This window comes from Corapipo altera, unplaced genomic scaffold, assembly GCF_003945725.1.
Source record: "Corapipo altera isolate COAL_440 unplaced genomic scaffold, ASM394572v1 23b, whole genome shotgun sequence".
NCBI lineage: Eukaryota > Metazoa > Chordata > Aves > Passeriformes > Pipridae > Corapipo > Corapipo altera.
The window spans coordinates 15,961,208-15,984,641 of record NW_020884885.1 but is presented as its reverse complement, the minus strand read 5'-3'; the positions used below and the strand labels follow the sequence as shown (position 1 = coordinate 15,984,641).

General features: G+C 41.7%; 1 protein-coding gene across 2 annotated transcripts in view; it reads right to left on the bottom strand.

Annotated features, from left to right (window-relative positions):
- The window catches only part of TSPAN4 (tetraspanin 4), a 355,539-nt gene extending 343,218 nt beyond the window's left edge, over nucleotides 1-12,321 (bottom strand). Inside the window, exons 1-2 of one of the 2 annotated variants that reach the window (XM_027641997.1) lie at nucleotides 12,228-12,310; nucleotides 9,977-10,095 (exon numbers count right to left, since the gene is read on the bottom strand). The gene's annotated coding sequence lies outside the window, so the exon portion shown is untranslated. Of the gene's footprint in view, nucleotides 1-9,976; nucleotides 10,096-12,227 lie in introns of both variants that reach the window. The other variant, XM_027641996.1, reaches the window with a different exon arrangement.
- Between the last annotated feature and the right edge of the window lie 11,113 nt (nucleotides 12,322-23,434).

Sequence of the window (23,434 nt, the reverse complement as noted above, 5' to 3'; positions counted from 1 at the left end):
CTGTCTTTCTACACTGTGCTGATAAAATATTCCACTAAAAATCACTTTGGGTAATTTAAATTTAAATGGACTTTCCACATAAAGTAGATTATTTTACTGGTCATGTTTACAGTTCTTTTCCTCCTCCCTTTTCCCAGGACTCCATGACTCTTGTCTCCTGCACCATCTTTTCTTTTTCTGTCTCCCAACCTATCCAATTAAAACACCAAAAATAAATTAACTTGTCAGATTTCCCCACCATCAACTCTCTTCTACTGCTCTATTGCTGTCAGAGCTTTACCTCATCTTGAAAAATTCTGGTGTGTTGAATGTTTTTGTTTATTTGCTTAGATGGCCAGATTTGTCATCTATGAACTAGATTTACAGCACTTTCAAAGCAGAGAATCGAGAGTTTCTAAACAGCTTACTGGTTACAGTGAGAGACCATTTCCAGTTTTAGTTGGACAACATTCTTGTAAGGTTGGGAGAGCACCAACGAGAAGGTGCAAAACTGAGACTAGATTATCTACAAATTAAAGAGCAGGCTGAGAGTTATCAAAACATAGATTACTGAAAAATAAATGTTATTTGAATGTATGTTTTGTAGTTCACTGCAAATAACCAACAACACTGACTCAAGGGTGACTTGGTGGCCCTAAATATGACAAGTTAGCTGTATCCTTTAAGAGACCAGCTGCAAACAGGAAAACTCTGCTAGTGAGATGCCAGAATAGACACTTTAAAAGATGTGTCTGCAACCCTGAATCACAGGTCAACATTTCATACAGGCCCTGTGCATGTGACATGAAACCAGAGAAGCTACAATCACATTTAATCTATGTCAAAATCAAGGAGGTTCTGGAATAATATTCCTGGGGAAAAAAAAAAATATTCTCCTTACAGCTACAATCAGATGTCCACTTTTCTTAATCCCTCACTATCTCACTACCACAATACCTTGGAAACCCAATGTATTATCTCCCTAGAACTTCAGGGGATGCAGACCAGAATCAAAGCAGCTGAAGCAGCTGGTGAGACTCCCTCTCCATCCCAGTAAACTACCCAGGTGTTCCTGCACAGCCTAATATGCCCCATAAATGTCAGTTCTGTGATCCAAAAATCTGCTATGGATGAGAAAATCCTGGCAGAAATGATTCAAGGGCTTCCACACATGTAAGGGCACAATGCACGTAAGTCATCCTCCTCCCTTGCATGCCATGTGAATGAATTCATAGCCTTCACAGTAAGACTGTGTCAAGACTATATGACTAAGGTGATGAGGGGAGGGAAGGGGAGAAAAGTAACATGAAAACTACATACAGTTACTGGAACTCCAACAGTGTCTCTTAAAATGACTGCAGAACACAGAGGGAAGGGAAGGGGGAAAAAAGGGGGGAGGGGGGCTGAAGGTATGATGCAAGTCTCCATGCACTGTCTTATGCACTGGTACTGCAGGAATAAAGTTTCTTCTTGAAGCAGCTGCAGTTCAAGCAGACAAAGAATGGTGTGGAAGAGACACAGAAGTGCAAAGTGTCTGAGATTTCCATGCCTCTAGCATGAACAGGGAGAATGGAATCCCATTTTGCCACCCCCTCTACTCACCTTTCCAGCTAACCTCAGCACAACTCTTCCCAGACGGACTGCAGAAGGGAACATATGCACACAGCCAGAAGGAACCTGTAGAGCCCCAGAATTTGTGCCTCTCTGCTAGACCTCATCCAGACAACAAACATGACTGGAGAGCCTGTGCTTCCTATTTTCACTTCCATCAAGCCCCTGCAACCAGCTTCGTTTTCCTCTGTAAATAGGTTTCATTGCTTCATAAAATGGATGCATTTAGTCATGAATAAAAACTAAAAAGTTACTGGGGAGGGAAGCAATACTCAATGTACCACAGTCAATAAAAGACAGAAGAAAAATATTAGCTGGAGAGTTCCAAGAAGGTTAGGGTTACAAAGAAACAAAATATTGGCTCTGACACAGGAAAAAGCTCTTCTGAATACCAATGTGTTTCACAGAGTGACAAAGAAGCTATACCTACCTTAAAGGAGATTAAGTAATATACTGCAGCACCTGAGGAAACAGAGGGAGGTAGAAAAAAAAAGGCAAGCAAGCATAAACACAAAGAGAATAAGGCCCCTGAAGTCTGTTTCATATAGCTTCTTCTCCTTCACAGAGGAGATTTATATCTTTTCCTTGGAAATTCAGCATTCAGGAAAGTGGACTTAGTATAACTCTATAATAATACCCTCTTTTCCAGGCCCCAGGAAACTATAATACTGATTTACTGGTCAAAGAAATAAATGTGCCTCAGAGTTCCATACAAGGTCTTTCTGAAGTTAATCCAGCTCTAAGATGGATAAGCAAAAGTGGAAAAATACCACAGAAAGTATTTGTGTAGATAAAAGGAGCTTTCTAAAGGCCAGTGTTCCTGTCATAATGGAATAATTTTCATTCGCTAGATAAAGAGCTGGAGAATAGAAGTAGAAAAAGTTATAGCACACAACTGGCTCCCTTGGTACCAGGACATGTTTGGTGGCTGGGGACTATGCTTTATTGAAAACGCCTGATCAGTTAAATTTAAAACTGGAAATATTTCATACGGGATTCATTTGAGCAAATGTTGAGATCAACATCTGACACTGCAGTCAGTGGAGAGAAATAGTCACCTGCAGGGCAGGATTCATCTGTTTCTAAAGCAGTTGGCTAAAACAGGGTCAGATGAACTATGTCCTAAAATATCTCTTTCCCTTTCCTGTCTGGAAGGAGAGTCCCTATAACTCTGTCAGATGCAGGCAGTTAGTCTGTAGGCATCTGAACCTAATGGTGGACTCATTTCACCATGCATTAAAATGATTGCACAGATGAGACTCAAGTACACACACACATGGAGTTTGCAGAAATTAATCCACTTTCTTCTCACTATGACTCACTATATGGAAATCCTACTCTGGAGAACACAAATACAAGTCCCAGGCTTCTGTACAGTCTGTGGTACCAATTAAAATGGATCAAAATAATAGCCCTTATAGTTGCAGAGATAGCCTTTTAAATGCAAGGAAAATGCAAGTGGAAGCAACACTATTCCTGAGCCTACAGATTGATACAAACAGGACTTAATAACGCTCAAAATCATCATAGGGAAATCCACAAGACTGACAGTTTTATCAAAGAATTCTCCCTTAATGTCAATAGAGCTGTTCCTCAATTCCTAGTCCTGGGTTTAAATGCAACTTGCAGGAGCAGAGGAAAAGATAAGTTCCAGATTTCTGTTAAAAGCAACTTTTTTTTTTTTTTTTTTTTTTTAAGCAGTGGACAAGGCAAGTGAGTCCTTAAATAGAACTTAATGATGTAGACCACAAATGTCCAAATATAGGGCCTGACAGAACAGCCCATAAAGCCCTAACTGACTACCCCTAATATAAGTGGAATCCTAAGCTGTTCCCTTACCTGTCTCCTGACAGGTGGCTGCTTTGTCCCATAACACAGATGGTTAGGAGCACTGCTGCAATAACAATCCACACAGCCCACAGCTCCTCTCCCTGTTCACTTGCAAGGGGTTCTCCTGGAAAAGCACAGGCAGGACTGGGTCACCTTCACCAGGCCACCATCAGCCCACTGCTGGTCACTGTCTTTCTCCACATGCTACTTAGGAAGAGAAATAGCCTGTGCACAAGGATGTTTCCCAAGTTTCACACTTGGGAAACTTTAGCCAGCTACCATAGATAGAGCAACTGCACCGTGTATGCATGAAGTACAGCTCTCACCAGCCTGTACTATAAACTCTGTGTTCCCTCCACCTCGAAGATTTAGGTACAGATAGGATGAAGTCTCTATTCAGGCAGGAGCATTTACTAATGCAGTGGTCAATTATTCCATATAGGCTGAAACCTCTCATCATGGACCATTTTCTTGTCCTGTAGTTGTACGGTGCTTACATAGCATGAGTTGCCAGTTGGGGCTTGTGAACATGCTGTGGTACAAACAAATAAAATCAGACTTATTCAGACCAAATTCCAAAACAGAGGCTGCTTGCTTGCCCCCATTCTTGTTTAAATACTGAGGTCTGGGCTAACCTCTCAATTCAGAGTAAACCAGACAATGACCTTCTCTCCTTCAACAAGGAAATACAGCTATGGGGAAGCTGCTTCAGGACTCAAAACAGTGATTTATTGAAACTGAGAGATTACATCTATCATCTCCGCCAGGACACGTGAGAAATTGTCCAATCTTAACCTCCGTTTCAAATGCTAATTACTTTCCAGAACACTAACTTGAATTTTTCCTAGCTTCCAAGGAGGATAAAAAAAAAACTAACATGTGTAGAGATCTTCATCTTTCCCTTTCTAAATTTATATGGATTATGTAATTGCACTTTTAAAGGACTAGAGCAAGTGACTAAAAAAGAAATGCAGCATGAACTAACAATACTTGTGACAGAGCAGGGAAAGAATACTTTTAAGAGCAGAAGAGCAGTTTCTCCCCCCAAGAAAAACTTGAAAAGAGAAGGTAGAAGACACTACAATTGAATATGTGAAAAATTATTCAAGGACAATGGGATGTATGGCAAGTTATCTTAACAGCTGAGTTTATGATACACTCTAAATGATGTAAAGGATGCCAAGAGCACAAGGATGACTGTCATCTTAGCAAAGATGTATGCACTTAAAGACACATACTTTCTTAACATATATATCTGATAAATTATATACATGTAATGACAGTGTAGTCATCAGGAGGGACTCACAGGCATTTTCCAAAGGCAAAAGCTTGTCATTGTCAAAGGATTTATTAATTATTATAAATAAATTTATGATTATCAAAGTTAAATGCCTGGAAATCTTTTGCCAAAATCATTTAGCTCTGGACTAAAAGTCCAAGACGAAATGAAAGGACAACTCATTTTCTCAAGGTAGGATTTCAGTTAAGATTCAGAAAGCAGCTTATTATATCCACTGGTATTTGCTTTTTTTAAAAAAGGTATGAGGCATTCATTCAACCGACTTTAGGACAAATGTATTTGTATTACTACACCTTTAATGAAAACTTTAGAGTAAGGCCCTGTGAAGCAGAAGAAAAACAGTACTTATGCTGAGAGTAACACAATGGTTCCCCAGCAGAAGCTCACAGGGCCATGATAAATGTGTGTAGCCCCTCCAATAAGCAAAAGTACTGCATTCTGAATGCAAGAACAGTGATGTACGACAAACAAGGAGCTTAGCCTGTCAGAAACTTTGTGTTTGGCAACAGTCAATTGTTCCAAAAATGTAAGAAGCCACTGAATTAGAGTATATTACAAGACAGTGTGGAACAAAAACCAGAGAACAAGAGAGCACAAGGAACAAAACAAAAAACCAAAACAAAACAAAACAAAAAAAATTAAAAAAAAAACCAACCCAACCAAACCACAGCCCCCCTGACCAGCATCCTAACAAGAGTATTTCCAACAGTGAGGGTGTTAAGCCCTGTCAGATCACCCTTTCGGGTGGGTTTTGGGACACAAGCAGCCCTGTGCTACCATCACTGTAAGCCCAATGGCTAAGCAGTGCGAGAGAGTGTCATCAGAAGGGTTTAGGAAATACAAGAGCTCAGCAGGGCCAGGCACAGTGTCAGTGCCCCCAGCTCAAAGGCAGACCCAGGGAGCGGTTGTGCAGCTCACTCACAGACAGGCAGTGCGCCTGCAGCACAGCCAGGTAACAAACCCTGACGCTGAGCACAGCAGGCTGTGCCTTGCTCACAACCACATCCCACTGGCGTTCGGTGCCAGCAGAAGGAAAACAGCACTACACCAAACAGTGGGAGAAATCCCTCAAATCTTCATGATATACAAAGCCTGAAGGGATGCACATTACAGAAAGATTTAGTTTGCTGGCATGAAATCAACTGTATAAACCCAAGATTATTCACAAAGATCAAGACAACCTTCAAAGAAACCAGAAATCCAGAGGGAAGCAAAGTATTTCCAAGTAGTTCCACTTTTCTCACACAAGCCAGGGAATCTCAGAGAGAGGGTCATAAATAATGGACTTTATTTTCATTCTTTGCATATACTCTTGCTGGTGCAATGCCCAGTGTTATCTGGAGATGGAAGTTGATAGTGAGCTATTTTTGGATGTTCAAACATACCTTAGAAGGGACTTTTTCTTGGAATATGAGTGTTCGGTTTCTGAAATACAAACCATTATAATTAACTGATTGCTTTACACAGTTTACAAGTATAAGAGCACTTTAAGAAAAATCGTATTTCTGATAATAAAAGCCTCTGTAAACTAACAAAGAAAGGCATTTCAAGATGCAGCGACTGAAGGCAGCCTATTCAAATTAAGGTACCTAGTTAAACATCAAAGTAACTAATCATTGACAGAACTCTCCTAGAGCAGGAGTCACCGTTACTTAATGTCTTCAAAGTAAGACCAGAGGATTCTTCTTAAATACATATATGATTGTGCTTAAGTCACAGTCAATGGTTAGATGCTGAAATGAGCATTAATGAAAGCAGCCATTTCTCAGACACGCTTATTGTCAGCAGTTCTGGTCACAGCAAAATTCAAAGACAATTTACTGAACTGAGAACAGGTTCACAAGAGTGCTGGTAAGAACAAGAGCCCTATCTCAGGAAAGTTTGACTCATTTAAGCTGGCAAAACACAGCACAACAGAGGACAGAATCACTGCCTGCAAATACACTTGAGGAGAGGAGCTGCAAAAAATTAGAGCAGACATTTAAACCATAGGATTTGCTTGGTAGAGAAGGGAGATATACCTACCACAGATGCTTCTCAGCTGGAGGTCAGAGTATGAAGTAGTGGGATTTCATAGTGGAAATCCGAGTATGAAGTAGCTGGGATCTGGAGCAGCCTCCCAGTGGGAGAAGTGGAGGAGGAGAAGAAAGCAGATAAAGAGAGAACCTGAGAGTCCACAGAAATGGCTCCTGCCCCATGTTGATGCCTCAGCAGCGGGGAGTCTTCCCCAGGACTAAGGCTTGGAAAATCAGGTTGTCCTTTCCAGCTCTGAGCTCATACACGGAGTTCAATAACTCGGTAACCAGTTATTACTGGAAGAGAAATAATTATCTGTTTTGTGGTTTTTTCCTGGTATATTTCTAAAACAGAAAAGTTTTTATTTTCTTTAGATGCAAATATTACCATTGTTTTTCATCAGTTCTCCAACAGTCCAAGAGAACACACAGCAGGAGCAACACATGGCAAGAAGAGATAATTTAGGATCTAATCTTGAGTAACCTGTGCAGTGAGACAGAACAGCATGAGCAGCTCTAGACTCCACCACCAGAGGTGGACTTCGCGGATGTTCCATTTTCAAGATCCTTCAGCTCTTATCAACAGGGGGGAGGGAAAATTAAAAGGTACTGAAGAACCAACATCAAAGCACAAGAGATTCAAAAAGCAGCAGTGCTTTGCAGTGGCCAGGCAGCACTGGCTCCTGGGTTATCAGTCCATCTCAAAGTACGAAGTATGTATCCTTCTTTCTGCAGACTAGATCTACAGGCCCTGGATTCAGTCACCCTTTCTGCAGTACACTTAACTTAGTAACCATGTGAAAGTTAAAGCCAAAGTCACATCAGCCTAGTAAGGAAGCTGTTTGAGTTGTTCTTGTTCTCTCTACTTCAGAACCAGCTTACCATAAAACCATCAAAACACACATACTGGGATTCAGGAGAGCCAGGTTACCCTCCTGACAGTTCACCCTAAGCAAAAGTCATAATCTTTCCATAACCACTTCATTGTCTCAGAGGCCCTCGCTCTCCCCCCCTCTGTACACAAAGCTTCCCCTTTTTGGAAAGTGTAAAGATACTCAAAACTGTACTGTGAAAACAAAATCGTGTGTTAGTGATCTTTAAACTGACTTAATGAAGCAGTTTCAATTCCACCCTTCCTTCCTTCCAACTCCACCCTCCTCTTCAAGAAGGAAATTTGTTTGGGTTAATATGGAGGGGAAAAAAGAAAGCTAAAAATAGCCTCCTTTTGCCTTAAAAAAGTTAAAGCTATGAATAAACAGCCTGAAACAGGAATGCAGCTAATCTGCCCACCAAATTCCTACAGTGTTTTCTTGTCTAGCTTTTCAAAACATTTTCATAAGGATCAAACACACAGACTTACATCTGTAGAGTCAGTGGTATCCCAGAACAGCCTGCTTCCATGCAGGTAAGGTAACTGGTTTTGGCATGATGAGGGATGGTTTATGAGAATGGATGAACCAAGGATATAGTCTATGACTGCTAAGTACTAGAATATTTGAGCAATCTTCTTGTATCAGGGTAATTAATATAAAAAAAAATAAGAAAAATGCACCAAGAGAACACAAAAACATTTCTCATTTCCCTTTACTGTGCAACAGACAAACTCCATTATCTCCTAAAAATCTACTTTGCCAGTAAAAAGCACCGTTATCTCTTAGACCCAAGTCACATCTGTCCCTGACAGCAACAGCTGTCAACACTGAAAGAGCAGGGTGATCAGCCATCCTTTTCACCCTGGGCTGGGAGCCAAAGCAAGGTCGGCTTATGTATTTGCAGTGCAAAGCCAAACAACTCTTTATTCTGTTCCCTATGCTATGCCATTAGCAAGCAAGAAGATCAACCCCAGGGGCTATACTTACAATCTGAATATTTGAACTCATACTTGATTTTACCCTATTCCCTTTCCACTGTATCACCAGTAAGCTTCAGGTAATGCCATAAGAGTCACGTGTACTATCCTATCAATGCATACAGAAGCCTCTTGGCAGAGTCACCTTTCATTCCCAGCTTCCCATAGCACGAGGCATCAGAGCATGCTACTGTGGAGTGCTATAGACACTGCTATGATACCTGATATGAGTTACATTTTTAAAAAGAAAAACATCTCCCTCCTCTTACAGCAGATGAGTCCTCTGGAAGGAGAAAGGAAATGTCTCACTTTCATCTCAGAGTTCAGAGGGAATGTTTTATAGCTGTCAATCCTATCAAGGTCTTATTCATTGACACACCAGGGAGAGCAACTGTTTTGAGGTAGGCTGTGCAGCCACGAAATAGCCAGGTTCTGAAAAGAGCTTTGCCTGGTGACATTTGGAAAGCAAGGTAAAAGACTTTTCTGTGACCCTAAAGTAAATGTTCAAAGCCAACATGCAACAGGCAGGCCAGATGAGTTAAGCAGATGTGACTACACAAGGCAAAACCACATGAGGAACAAAGCAGCATCTGCTACTGAAATCCCAGGTGAGGAAGGTGAACCCAAATTGTCTGTAGCCTCTGGTGTCCCAGGTCCAAGAAAGCACTGTCACTCAGAGAGGCGAGACACACTCAGTGATCAGAGTGGGACAGCGGATGTTGGGATCTCACGCTCACACCTCAGTATCACTGCCATGATATACAACCCTGCATTCCCCATCCACACACAGTACTCATTATCTCATTTTGACTGCTAAAAAGACTTCAGGAATACCATTCAGGCTGCACAGAAATATTAGAGAAAGACGTTCTGTTTACTCTCAGTTCCTACCCAAGGTGGAAGTGTCCTTTACAGACAGAAAACTGGCACAGAACTCTGTATCATACTACTGATATACTGATACTACTCTGAATTCTCAGAGGGAATCTGCAAGTGGATCAGGTAGCTGAAACTGGACTTGCAGTGCTCTAAACTACCTACCAGACCATTCTTCCAACACGCGTATCTGCCAGCACACATTTGTGCCTCTTACTCGGAAAGTCTGGTGGCTCAACCAAAGAACAAGCAAGTCAGAGTAGAAAGCGCAGCGTGGTGTGGGTCAAGAAAGCAACTGCATCAGCAGGGCTCCAGCATCCACTCTGCATCCAGCATTATACCAGGGATGACCTGCTCTGCACAGAGCCTTGCTCAAGCAGATACAACTGCAGACTCCTGCCTTCTCATGGGTGTAGTAGCCAAATGTAGCACACAAAAGGTGTTTGACATCACTAATCTCCAACCTCATCTTTTGTTGCCAGCTAGTTTTAGCAGAACCAAGTGGAGGTGGCTTACCCAGGTTCAACAGGGATTCAGCTTTCCCAGGGCACTGTAAAGAATCAGAAGGGAACAGACATCGACTCAGGAGAAATAGAAAGCAGATTTAAGTGCATGGAAACAATCTTCCTTTTGATCTGAAAGCAAAAAAAATTCAAAAAAAACAGCCTAGGATGTTTCTTTGCAGAAACACAAAGTCCAGGGCTCCTTTACACTCAGCTCAGTGTATCTCAGATTGTGCAGACAGTCACTCCTCCCAGCAACAAGCCTGTACTCTTAAGAAAACACCCACATTCACTACAAATGATTTGTCAGGAATACTAATTGATATAAACCAGAATGTCTTTGCCTCAGTAGAATCAATAGATTCTGCCAAGTATCTATCCACACACCAACAAGCTGCTCCTTTGAGCAGTGTTGTCCCTCAGCTGATACAGGAACATCTCACTTAAATCCCTTCTCCTTTCTGCATCGTATGCAGCCAAAATTCATCATCCACAGTAAGATTCACCCATCCATCCATCAGGGAAAATGTCTGCAGATAGGTTCAAGTATGTAAGTGTTTAACAGGGGAAAGGCTAGGGGGGAAGACAGGACAGGGTGCCATAGACAAGCTCTGTAACAAGATCATGCTTCTTTCAGCAGAGGTAAAGTTTGCTCGCAGGTTTACTAGAGAACCTCAGAGGAGAGTACAGAGACTGATCTCTCCACAGCTCTTTAGCTTTTTCTGTGATTAAACCAGTTACTTCTGCACAATCAGAAGGAAGGAAGGGCCAAGCTAACCACCTCATATGATGCTGATATATCCATTGCATCAGCACCAAGTGCTTTGTACTTGGTTACAGAGAAAGGAGAATTCAAAGAGTTAAGAAATCTCAATTGCAATTATCAGGAAGAACAGTGGTACAACCGTGGCCTTGATCAATATTCCTAATACAGAAACTACGCATCTCAAGGCATGTCTGCAGCACTGGAAGCAGTCTTCCAGCTGAGCAGTTGTTTTTAGCTTCAACTCAGCCTCACTTTTAACCACTCTTGATTAAAACGATTACTTTCACTCAATATTCAATTTCTGACAGGTAATATTTTCTACATATGTTGCATGCTGGCTCCATCCTTCCAGGCAAAACACAACAGCTCCCTAAAAGCAACCTTTTTTATTTTACAAGTCATGTATAATTTATGCATCCACAATACTGACATTGGCTAGAGATACACATCGTGCCAAAATCATCTCTTATAAGCTTTTAACAGATTTGGGGGGGCATTTTCCTTAACCACTTATGGGTTTTTTTGTTCATTCAGTCCTCATGCTTTCGACAAGGTGAACACTTGCACATGCACGGATGTGCTCCTGCCCTTCCAGTCTTGCAGACAGATTCTGCATAGGACATACACAGCTGACATATTCAGCTCTCCCAATGAGGTAAATAATTGTCTGAAAACCAGAGATGGCTTCGCAAGCAATTGTTACACCATTGTTTTAAAGGGTGCAAAATATTAAAATACTAAAATCACCTGAGTGTGTTTTACTGAGTTATTGGCAGAGGAGTTGCAAGCAAGTTACAGGGACATTCACAGATAGCTGCCAGGAGTAGGGAAGCATTTTCTTCACTGCACTTCCTTTAGGCAGAAACTAAATGAGGGAATGAGGATTTTCAAGAGTTTTCATCTGGTATCCAAACAGCACTGAATTAGGTACCTTTCTTACACTGCTGAGAAAATTCCACTATTTCATTTTAAGAGTATATCTAGGAATAGACTCAGGAACATTCCAGCACTAAGTCACCTTCTCTTTTCACCTACCACTGCTGTGACTAGATGCCACACAAGTATGATGTGTTTGCTTCTGGTACTCTGAACAAGTAAGGAAGTTTAATCTTCTTTGCCCAAGCAATACTTTTCTTTCCTTTTTTTATTTAAGTAAGTTTTTCTTTTTGAAGCCATTCTCAGGAACAAAATATTTTGTTCAACTCTCAACTTGGCTATTGAATGAATAACCAGAACACCCACTCAAAGCACACAGTCTTTGATCATCGCCCCTACAAGGTATGCAGGTGGCCAGAAGAGTTTGCAGTGATAAGCTTCCAGTATGACCTTTTGGGGAGTGGGAACTGTGTGTATCCACATGGCCAGGGATTCATAAATCAAAGCTTTTTGCAGTAGTAAGTGAACTGACAAAGTATAAATACAGACAAATATAATAATCACAGATTCCAGTGAACAAATCCTCACTGGAGAAAACAGAGTGTGTGTAGGAGAAACTCACTGTAATTGGTGGTTTTGCAGATGACACAGGAGATGCAGTTGGAAGGAGCTCTTGATCTCTCACAGCAATAACAGCTGGCCCTTCAATGACACCACTGCAAGACACAAAACAACAGATTCATGAGTAAAACAGGCAGGTGGTGATCAGGAGTCACTTCATAAACAAACTGTTCAATACAGGATTAATGCTCCCTGCTTCACCATCCCCTTCCCCTCCCCTCTGTACTTTCCTACACACTCCTCAACCTCAATGGAGTTTGTTATTAAAATGAAACTTGGGTCACCGAATAAATATTGACTTATTGGAGAAAATCTCTTCTTGCACATTTCCAATACAGAATTAAAAAAAAAAAATTAAAAAGAGGTGACTTTTTGACATTGAATCCCCTTGAACATGCAGTGGCAAGAGACTAAGGTGTGCTGGGCAGGCAGAGAAAAGTCCAAGTAAAGCATGTCTACAGAACAGCAACCTGTAATTTATGGTCCACTAGCAGCCCAAGAAACAAGCTTTGTGGGTCCTAGGGAATAACGCACAGAAAGTATTATTCAGAAGAGAGCACGGGCTTATGTTTCCTATACAGGGAGAAGGTCACGGCAAGGAAGAGTAAAATTAGTAACAATTTCTAAACATTTAAGTTTCTGAGACTGACAAAGGCCAATGAAGCAAGCTCAGCTGGTGGCAGCAGTTAATGCAGCAAATATCCACAAATCCAGCACCTTCTGCTAGTAAAACGTCACCAAGTGATGCTGCACAGGGAGAAGTAAGTTTACAGCTATATTCTAATGCAGAGTAACATCCAAATGCATGATCAGCCAATGTGTAACTTTTTAGCTCTACCTACAGAAGCGGCAGTAATGTCTGAGGTGCTGATAAACTTTTCTGAAAAGAACAACCCCTTCCTTTTCCATTGCAGTGGATTATTATAGTGGATAATGAATTACACCACCATTTTGTGGCACAAGATTTCTGTTAATGTGTACATTTTCTTAGCATTAAGTCTGGAACTACAGATAGATTTTATAGTTAAGCACAATGGAATTCGCCCCACTGTAAATTACTGAGGGTTAAAAAGCTGACCCCTACAAAAGAACTATTACATCCTTACTGACCACACGCAAACAAGACAGTACTTTATCTATCCACTTGAAACACATTTGGTCTGTAGATGAACTGTGCCTGGCTTGCCATAGGGTAACTCCTAGGATTTTTTGTGTTTGTTTTAATTTTGCTATTTCAGGTGCTTAATGACACTAATTTCCACATGGTCTAGAAATCTAACACACCAGCAAGCAGACTATATCCCTGTTACGTGCAGCAGTGCTGTTGTCTGATGTTTTACTGTCACATAAATCAAGTTGGCCCCAAAGAGGCATCAGGAATGCATTCCCTAAGCACTGTTTTATTTTGATTTTGCTAAAACAAAGAACTGAGGAAGTAGGTATCAAGTGTTTCTTTAGACGAATGAGCTGCCTGATGATTTTTAGATTTGTTTTTTTATCCTAAACTTGACAAATACCATAAGCAACATCACCTTTTAAGGCAAAAGGCAGCTGAAAGCAAAATCCTTCTTTTAAGCCAGAGTGACTCATAACAGCAAAGATTCTTCCTAGAAAAACAAACTCAATCATGAACTAAGAACAAGCTAGAAGGCTTACTGATAACAATTCAAACAAATCCTTTTTTTTCCCCCATGACTTTTGTGGACTGGATTGGCTGGTTCAAGCAGGTGCTCTTGGCTACTGCAAAAAAGAAAACAAGCTAGACAGATCACTGGCCTGACTCAGTCTTATCATTCATTTGCATCCCTAGAAAGTACAGTAAACACAACACAGATGCACAGGAACACATTTCACGCCTTATCTTTTCTACAGGAATGCAGGAGGAAGTATGTATCTGAAGCTGTATCTACACTGCAGTCACACATGCTTTCAACACAGCCGACAATCAGCTCGAGATAAGGTAGAGAAGATGCAGAAGCATTCACACATGTGCCTCCAGCAAACCCCTGTAGTTGTGCATAACCCAGTATTGCCATGTCTTCATCAGGCCTGTTAACAAGGCTAATGAAACCCAGGTCACGTAGGGCTGTTCACACTCCAGTCCTGCCTCCTGAAGCAGGGGTTGTTGCTGCCATCACAAGTAGCAGTATTACAGTAATGAGAGGATGTGATCTCGGTAGGCTGCATCTAAATCTACTCCTCAAATCTAGAAGACATCTCAAATCCTCCTCTTTGAGTAGTACTATAGTCATTGCACAGGCTTCCCTTAACCTGTCCAACATGTGAGCCCAGGCAACTACATTTTCAGCAAAGAAGGTGCTGACATCACCAGCAGAGAGACCAGGGCTCCGCTTCCCTCTCCACAATGACCTGTATAACCCCAGGCAAAACATTTTGTCTGCTTGACCCCCACTTCCATTCTCAGGTTGATTTTTTTTTTGTCTTCTCTTTTGACCAGGGATCATCTTTTACAAGATGTTTATGTCTATTTATTATGTGTTGCTGAGCACAAGGAAGCTTTTAAGCGTTAAGTTTAATAACAAGAGGAACCTCAGCTGCACTGTAACTCCAGTTAGAGCTACAAGGCCTTCTCTCAAACCCAGATACACCAGACATCCTGCTCCAGAGACCAGAGGCATGTGTTTAATCTTTCTGTCCTGGCTTGTGTTAAATGCTTCCCAGCTCTCTGGCATGTCCCACACCACCTGGAGTCCATCTAAAAAACTCTCTGACAACTTCCAACCACTTAGGAGATTCTTTTTTTTTAGATTAACTACACAGGTTCTTAAGGGGGGAAACTACAGCTTAGCAAGAGCAGGTGAATTAAGTCCTAATGCCTAAATTCAAACTATCTGATGAAAGATCTGTCACAGACAGCTCAGCTTTACAGGAACTTGGGACACCCTGAGTTACACAAGAGTCCTGCTCTCTGATTTCTTGCTTTGAAATATCTCTCCTTGTTCTCCCTACTCCTGCATTCCTTCTTGGGCACTCCTGACAAAGACAGATCAAGGTGACTTTCTGGTGTAACCCAGGAGAGGTGTTAATTGGGGCTTATATTTATCTGCACATTGGTCAAGAAACCTGGTTTCCAGATGCAGGACACCTCTCAGTGCTCTAGTACTTTTTCCAGAGCTTGCTGCTAACATCATAGCATCACAGAAGGGTTCTGTTGGAAGGGATGCTAAAGATGATCTCGTCCAAACTGCCTGCCATGGGCAGAGACACCTTCCACTAGACCAGGTTCCTCAGGGCCCCATCCAACCTGGCCCTGAACACTTGCAGAGATGGGGCATCCACAGTTTCTCTGGACAATCTGTTCCAGTGTCTCATCATCCTCACAGTAAAGAATTTCTTCCAAATATCTAATGGAAATCTACCCTCTTTCAGTTTAAAACCATTGCACCTCATTCTACCACTACACTCCCTGATAAAGATTTCATCCTTATCTTTCCTGTAGGCTCTCTTTAAAGTACTGGAAGGCCACTATAAATTCTCCCTGGAGCCTTCTCTTCTCCAGGCTGAAAAACCCCAACACTGTCAGTCTGTCCTCATAGGACAGGTGCTCCAGGTCTCTGGTCACCTTTGTGGTCCCCCTCTGGACCCATTCTAACAGGTCCATGTCCTTCTGTGTTGTGGGCCCCAGAGCTGGACACAGTACTCCAGGTGGGGTCTCATGAGAGTGGAGCAGAGGGGTAGAACCACCTCCCTTGACTTGCGGGCCACGCTACTTTTGATGCAGCCCAGGATACGGCTGATTTTCTGGGCTGTGAGTACACATTCATTTTTTTCATCCACCAGTACCCTCCCAAGTTCTTCTCCTTAGGGCTGCTCTCAGTCCACTGTTGCCCAGCTCATATTTGTGTTTGGAAATTGCCCCAACCCATGTGCAGGACTCCAGCCTGCGAGCATCCCTCAGGATGACATCCCTTCCCTCCAGCATTGTCAACCACACTACACAGTTTGGTGTCATCAGCAAACTTTCACTCAATCCCACTGTCCATGTCACCAACAAAAGATGTTAACTAACAATAGTCCCAAAACAGGCCCCTGAGGGACTACACTCATCACTGGTCTCCATCCAGACACTGAACAACTGACCACTACTTTCTGGATGCGACCATCCAGCCAATTCCTTATCCACCGACTGGTCCATCCATCAAATCCATGTCTCTTCAGTTTACAGACAAGGATCTCTCCAGTTTAGAGACAAGGATATAATGTGGGACAGTATCAAATGCTTTGCACAAGTTCAGGTAGATGATGTCAGTTGCTCTTCCCTCATCCACCAACTCTGTAACACTGTCATAGAAGGCCACCAGATTTGTCGGGCACAGTCTGCCCTTAGTGAAGCCATGCTGGCTGTCACCCATCCCCTCCTTATTCTCCATGTGCCTTAGCACAGTTTCCAGGAAGATCTGCTCCACGGTTTTACGAAGCACAGAGGTAAGACTGACTGGACTGCTGAAAGGTAAAGGAGACACTTGGTACAATGATATGCTAAAATTGCCTGAGTTTTCATTCTTCTGAGCTCAGTCAATTTTTTCTTCTTTCCCTTAAATCAGACAACAGCTTCACCTTTTGAGGCAAGACCCATATTGCATACCAAGCTGCAGCCATTGGGGCAGCAATCCCAAGAAACTGAATCATTATCAACAAAGACATCATCAACACCATTTGATGGTGACCCTAAAAAGGTGGAAAGCTTTGCTATGTGGGTCTTCCCATGAGGCATTACAACATGGTCTCTTTTTGACAGTGTTCACATAGATACCCAGGACTAGATATCACCAGGGACAACGGGAAGCAGGGAACTGTCCCAATTTCTGTCACAACAGCACGCAGGGCAAATATCTGTAGTACAACTCAACTTCCCTGTCTTTAAGAGAACACATAAATTCCTAGTGCCACATAGATTAGGCACAGCAACCTTCATGAGTGGCAAGGGGTATTTTTCAGTCTTTGCTCTGACTTCAACTACTGCAACTACTTCAGGAAATTTAATGACTGCCTGTACTCTGCTTACATTAGCACACAGTGCCTATAACAAAAAAAAAAAAAAAGCTCTTCTCTGAAGTCCTACTAAACACAAGAGGCAGTTGAAAATATATTTTAAAGCAGACATGAGTACTGCTTGTTCGTTTTTAAGAAAAAAAAATACCAAAAAGAAATGTCAGCAAGTTTCCTCTCTCTACCACCACCCACCAGTCTCCTACCTATCCCTTCTTTTTTAAGTTGGTTTTTTTTTTTAAATTAATGTTGGGTTTTTTGCCCACATGCTCTCCCCTCAAACAAAACTCTACTTGACAACTTGCAATTATTGGAAATCTCTTCCTTCAATTTCTATTGCTTCATGCAACACATCTTCGCACCCTCAGAAGACTACAACTCTCCTGCTGTGACCATACCCACCACCATGTATTCAAAACCCAGCAAAATTGCCAGGTAAGCTATCTCCAGCTGATATCTTAAATATATGTTATATATATATAAGGCATTGGGGAATATATAAATAGTTATTCCCTTCCAACTCCTATTCTAGGATTTTCTGAACTCTCTACACTATTCTCATCTTCCTTACATCAGCATTAACCCCAACAACCATATTCCTGCCACATTAATTCACTCTTGTCTCTGGAAACCACTGGATTGATTTTGCTACTGCAGTTACTCTTTACTATGTCCAGAATATGCAACTGCAGCATGCCTACATGGATCAGCTCTTAAACTGATGAGCACATGTAACTTCTACTAGAGTAAGTGCAAACAGCAGATTGTCGCTCAGGCACTCTGCCCTAAACATCCACTTGCACTCTGCATCCCTCCTGTGAGCTTGACAAGGCTTTGTTAAATATTTGCATCCTGTGTTTCTGCTTGCAAAGGCATCTGTGCTCAGCATTTAGCACTGACAGGCTGGAAGATCTGTGATCCTCCTCTGGCTGTTCCCAAGCCTCAGTCTAACTGGTGAGAAAGTCCCCTCTTCTCATGCAGAGAAGCCTTTCATTTTTATCACTTTTATTCCCAACTGCAGAGAAAAAAGATGAGGCTTTAAGGTCTTACATGCCCTGGGCACTCTAGATGGAATAACCAACATGAACAACCCATCTTTTGGGTAGGATGAGAGGTCCCAGTGCATTCTAAGGCAGTTACTTCTCGAAGCAAATAAACCCACAAAGGAAGCTGAAACACAGCTGACTCCTGAAGGCCTCTCTGCATTAATCACTGCTTTCCATAATTTTCATCTAATTCTCAGTGTCTGCCTTTGTATCTAGTATTACTAGATCCCAAGATCTCTGCAGGACATGCTACACCTCAGAGAGCACAGGAACAGCTCCCATGATAGCTCCTTCTACCAGAAGGGAGAGGCTGCCTGAGGATGACCGTTCATTCGTAATTCAGATACTATTATGATCTGCACTAATAATGTAATAGTTCCAATATTCATAATTAAAATGATTATAAGTTCAAAACATGAAACCATTATTGAGGTCAGCAGTTTTAAACTTGGGTTTCCATTTTTAGCTGTTAAGCCTAAAAAAAAAGGGCTCATTCTCCTTGATTAGTAATTATGAAAACATATAGATGTTTAGATTAAAATACCCCATACGCTGAAGTTCAGCATGCAAATTTGTTAAGGAAGATACATCACCATTCATTTATCTATGAAGATACGCAATAAATGATACATTTATTCAAATTTCATTTTTTCCTGTTTGATAAGAATGAATGATGGATTTGCCTTTAACTAAAGTTGGGGTGGGTTTTTTGTTTCTTTCTTTCTTCTTTTGTTCTATTGTCATTGTTTGTTGGTTTGTTTAACTTTGAATGTCCTTGAAGGAAAACTGATGTTAAGGAAACTTCCCTGTCTGACCACCCAGGAGCCACTCTGCCAGTCACACTCCACCACCCCAGACTTTCACTGCTGGGACTGAAGCCCCTTTACATCAGGCAGCTCCAGTAACCAATGGGTACCCTGCTTGATTGCCTGCACATCCCACACTCACAGTCAGACAAGTTTCCCTCACTGGCTCAGCTCTGGGTTTCTCACAGCAGAGTCCCAGATGCCTGGTTCCTTTAAGTCATTTAATCGTGGTTCAGTAACACAGAAACAGCTCCAGCTGGTGCCTCTGGGGAGGGACTGCCCTCAAAGGAATCCGTGGGATTTTGTACCCTCATAGTCCCTGTGCCCATTCCAATTTGGTCTGAGGTATTCTCATTGTTTATTTGGGTTCTACAGAGTCTCTGGCTGACTGGCCACTCCTACACCCTGCACCCCCTGCCAGTGCCACAGGATCCTGTGCCCTTTGTCAGTGCCAGATCATGGCCCCCTTGCCTGGGGGTCCCACCATTTCCCTCTACCCAGAGCATAACCTGTAGTTCACACTGCAGCTGCACATCCAGCTGGGTGTATACCTCAACAATTGAAACCAAATAAAATCTGCAGAAGCAGCATTTAATTACTACCTAAACTGCCCCAAACGTGATGACTCACAAAGAGAATAAAGTACATTTAACAAACTTTGCATTTTAAATTGTTTTTAAAATAGCATTACCTATAATGAAAGAAAGTAAGGAAAGGTGACTGGTTCTACCAGAATAAAGAGAATATCTCACCATCCCTGCTTCAGTCTTTCTTGAATCCCTCCCTAGACTAAGCTATATGGCATTCTCAATTCCCAGTCAGTCTCACAACTTCACAAGTTGTGGAACTGCTATTGGTGTAGAACTTAAATGACAAATATTCTCCCTAAACCTAGAGAATAGGCTATTGCTCTCACAGATTATCCTGGCACTGCAATGAACTCTTTTTCCGGACAATTAGGCCATTGATTTCCTGTGGTTTGAGCACCTTCATTTTCCTTTAAAGCCCCAGTCAAACCTGCACTAGTAAATACTTCTTAATTTAAGTACTATTAAATGGTTAGGGAAAGTTTAAATCTTGACCTGATTTGTAATTATTTCAAATTCACCACTGAAGAGGTTTCTTTTCAAAGAATACATTTAATCGTGTATCTATGATCATACACACAAATACAGATATAGCACTGTTTAAATGCATTGATTCCAGTACTCATCCAGTGATTCTTAAAACTGTTCCAGGGTTTTCAGAAACACAGGGTGTTTTTAAAATATAATGGGTACTCAGCTCCTGAAATATTCCCGATGAACATAGCCAACTATCTCCCACTGTAAGCCTTTAAACAGAGGTCAGAGGTATTTTCTAAAGGAGTTATTCCAATTCCCAAAGAGCTGACACATTTCTTAGAGTATCCCAATATTGCACACATCTGTCCCTCTGTCATCCTTATAAGCATAAGAAGGACTGTCCTTCCCATGCTGTGATTGGTATGGACTTGAGACACTATGAGCATGGCAGAACCAGCAACAGCAGGATCCTCCCCACTCTCCAAGCTCTTTCTGAGCAAGGGTAATACAACACTGCCTGAGCTCACTGATAGTTTACTAGCTAGGTCTGGGGTCCCACCACACTCTTTCAGAGATGTTTGTGGCATGACACTGAGTCAGAGCAGCACTTCAAGCCATCCTGAGATCATTCGCAACACTTGACATCATGCAGGAAAACAGAAGTGACCTTCCCAAGGAGTCTGCTGCAGAGCTGGGAGATAAACAAAGTGCACCATGTTCCCAGTGAGCACCCAGCTCCACAGGGAGTGATGGCCAGGTAAATGTCATCCCACAGGCATGCCCTGAGCAAACACGTAGAGGCACCTGTGGAGGAGCAAGGTAAGAGAGGAAAATCAGCCACTGTAGGCAAAGGAAATTTTGATGGTAACAACAACAATTTACATGTCACTTAATTTCCTACCTCAATCAGTAAAGTGAATTTTTCCAATGCAGTAATATCTGCAAAGTACTCACTTATCCTTTTTTTTTTAATTTAAAGCTTTTCAGCTTTTTCTTTTAAGCTAGTGACTTAAAACAACTGTTACCTCAATTTTGTTGCTGTGGATACACCAAGACATATATTTTGCTCCCAGAAAATCTTCATGGCAGTAAACTACATCATACAATTTTTACCACAGTATTTCCCGGGACACACCTATCCTATCTTTGCCCTTTGTAGTAACTTCACGGAGGTTAAACCAACACATTCCCAATTTTAAGGCAAGTTTAGGTTCTTTGCTCTCCTAAACCAACCATCCAAAATACACAAACCAAGTAAGTTTGCCATTTTGGATTGCAGCAATTCCCTCTGCTCTGATCTTCCATCTGGCCACAGAGTAAGTGGATCTGGCTGCAGGCCCCCGTGCTGGCAGGGCAGCACAGCATTGCTGTGAGCACATCAGCCAGCCATTACAAATAACGCTGGCTGGGCCAGAATCGCTGCAGCTATGGCAGGCACTTCATGGTAAGTGAAGAACTACTGTGCAGTAATTTCAGAGCACTGGTGTTTGGCAACAGTAAGAATGTGACTTAGTCAGGGGGTGAAGTAAAGCACAGCGCAGATCCATCTAGACCAGGACAGCAGCATTCACATTGTTCAAAGAGTTCTTCACTGTGACAAGTGCTGCTCTAAGCAACTTTCTGACAGTCTTAACTGCTGGATTCCCCCACAGACTTCCAGGCCCATGTTCCCACCTGTCTGGGGTGAGGATTCACATTCAGTTTGCTTCCACTCAAACCCTGTTAGACACACAATCACCCTCCTCTCCTGCCACAGAGCATCCCCAGGACTTCACAGCCCACTGCCCTACCCTTCTCAAGGGGTGCAAAATTTTAGATAACTTGGGTAACATTCACAAACACATAGACCCAGTGAAAAGATCAAAGGCTTATTATAGGATAACTGCACAAAGTGCATTGAAAACTTATTTGTGATCTATACAGAAATCAAAATATCACCTTTCAGGCAGGATCAACTGCAGTTTATAACCCACACTTATTTGCACAGTTTACAAAGCATCTAAACCAGTATCTAGGTGTTAGTTACCTATACCAAAAGTACTAAACAACTATACAGATTGCTGGTACCTCAAACATCTTCCCTCTGGAGAAGGATTTAAGAAATTAATTTAATGGGATCATTCGCACTATTAGGCCTCAGGAAAACGAAACACATCTCATGAAGAATGTGTTTGCTTTAAGTTTCACTGCAGAAATGTAGGTTGGCTTAAACTACTGCAAAGATTTTGGAATATTTTACACTCAGTCAGGAAATACTACATGGCTTCAGAATCAACATCTTTAAATTATTTAAAGGTTTTTCGAAAGTTTTGTGCAGAATCAGTTACAGTAACGCCACACTGCACCACAGAGGTTAAAGCAACTTGACAGCAGATGCAGTTCTCTACCTCCCTTCCTGATCCCTATTATACAGGCAAAGCAGTTACCTACAGGGCTTGAGTCTTCACTTCTCTGCTCTTGAGTCCTCACATACAATAGAGACAACATTCCAACTAAGTGGTCCATCTTGCAAACAAAACCTGCCCTTTGAATCCATCTCTCACAATACCTGTTCACTATGTTTAACTCAGAAAATTTCTGGTTTTGTTTGAGGCAGACTGGGCAGTACAGCATACAAATAACTACTTGCCTATACTTAACAAAAACAAGGGAAAACAGGAAAAGACATATATATCATATATCCATAAAAATATGAAAAAAAAGTGCTAAGCTCCATACAAGTCTATCATAAGACAAAGTTTCTGAAATTTATATAAGACAAAATCATCTTGGAGCTTTTGAAATTTATAGAAGACAAAAAGCATCCACACCAAAAAACCCCCAAACTTAAAGCATTTCACTTCAACTGTCCTTCTGTCATTTGCTAGAATCACACAAAAGCTGGTCAAGTAGATTAAATGCTACAGGTGGAGATTAAACTTGCAGGGATAACAGCTGTTCACTGTCCACTAGTACTCTAACACCATTATGGCTAACCAGTATATTTCTTGTTAGAATCACACCAGGCCCACAGGTCAATAACAATGCGGATGTCTATCTTTACCTCTCCCAGCAGTTTCTGCCATCTGCCTTTGCTTTTCCATCTCACCTTCAGCCTGGCACAGTCTAAAACTACTCTCTAGTTTATACTTCATACACATACTGTTATTCACTTTGTACAGCTAGTGCTGTACTCTACTATAATCTCAATACTTGACTGATGCTCATCCATTACTACACTAGAATGCATTATTCTAATGAAAAATGCTTCTTAACACAGAACCCAAAGCAAGCAGGTCCCTT